Here is a 1,574-nt window from a genome sequence, read left to right on the forward strand (position 1 = left end):
GGAGAGAGAGAGAGAGAAACAAAGAAAGAAACAAAGAAAGAAAAAGAAAAGAATTTTTCAACAGCAACCAAGGAGGAAAAGGGTATAATCAAAAATAAGAACAGTTCAAAAACTAAAAGCCAAGGAAAGGAAGATTCTGGAATGGAACACAGAGCTCAGACCTGGCATAGCTAGGTCTTCAGGAAGCCTCCACATCATTCCCAGAAGACATACTGGTGGGTCCCCAAAATCCTGTGAGCCAAGCAGAGAGGAGAGCTGTCTCTCTCTTCTCTTCTGACCAAGGAATGATGAAATCAACTGTGAGAGAGAAATGGGTAAAATAAGGAAGTAGGTGAAGTTGGGCCTGAAGGAAGTTCTCCAGGTCTGCACGTTGCATTAGGGAAATAATCTGATACTTGAGAGTGCTTTGCATGGAAAGGAGGTATGCTCTGCAACTAGATGGAGTAAGTCCTGGTACTGGGTACTTAATAAAATTCCCTTTCATAAAAGAAAGTCTAGATAGTGTAACTAATATACCAGATCACAGCAATGAATTCCTTCCCTCTACCCCTGCAATTCTCTATGGCAACAGAAAAAGAAATTAGTCTTCCAACAGCTTGTAGAGAAACAACTCCATCTCAGAGAATGAAGGAATAATGAATGTCAAGTTATCTCTTTAATTCAGAGCAAACAGGAGAAAGCCACTAAAGCACATGTCAGATGAAAAGAAATGGCTGAGCAACTATGCAAATATATAGCACAAAGAAAGGGAAGCGGGGTGGGGTTCACCAAGAGTTAAAGATGAGAAGGTAAAATAACAAGGTGAAAGAAAAGGCAGGCTGCACACCTAAAGAAATGAGGGGTGAACAATGAGCCTATTTATATATAAAACATCTCACCCACCAATTAGAGTTATGCTTACCAAACAGAATCTGATTAATGAAAGGTTGGACAATATGAAAATAACTGTACTAGTTTGCTAGGGCTGCCATAAATAACAAAGTAGCATGAAAAGAGGGCTTGAAACAACAGAAATTTGTTATCTCACAGTTCTGGAGGCCGGATGTCCAAAATCAAGATGTTGACAGGGTTGGTTCCTTCTTCAGACTCCGAGGGAATCTGTTCCAGGCCTCTCTCCTGGCTTCTGGTGCTTGCCAGCAACCCTGGGCCTTCCTCTGATTCTAAACATACCACTCCAAACTCTGCTTCTGTCTGCACATGCTTTTTTTCCTCTCTGTGTTTGTGTCAAAATATCTCGCTTATTGAGATGTTAGTCAGCTGGATTAGGGCCCACTGTAATCCAATATGACCTCATTTTAACATTATTACATCTGCAAAGACCCTACTGCCAAATAAGGTCACATTCAGTACCAGAAGTTAGGACTTGAACATCTCTTTTGCAGGCGGCTCGATTCAATCAAAAATAGTGTTATAACTTAATAAAATTAAGAAGTCAGGTAAATGAAAACAGTATGAGAAAGCCGATATCCTCATCTTCATTTAAAAGGAAATGATTGATAATGTTCTAAAATTGAGACGTAGTTTGTGTGTGTGTGTCTGTGTGTGTGTACATATGTAAAATCCCAGTCTTCTAA

Source organism: Pteropus alecto, unplaced genomic scaffold, assembly GCF_000325575.1.
Source record: "Pteropus alecto unplaced genomic scaffold, ASM32557v1 scaffold121, whole genome shotgun sequence".
In the NCBI taxonomy this organism is placed as follows: domain Eukaryota; kingdom Metazoa; phylum Chordata; class Mammalia; order Chiroptera; family Pteropodidae; genus Pteropus; species Pteropus alecto.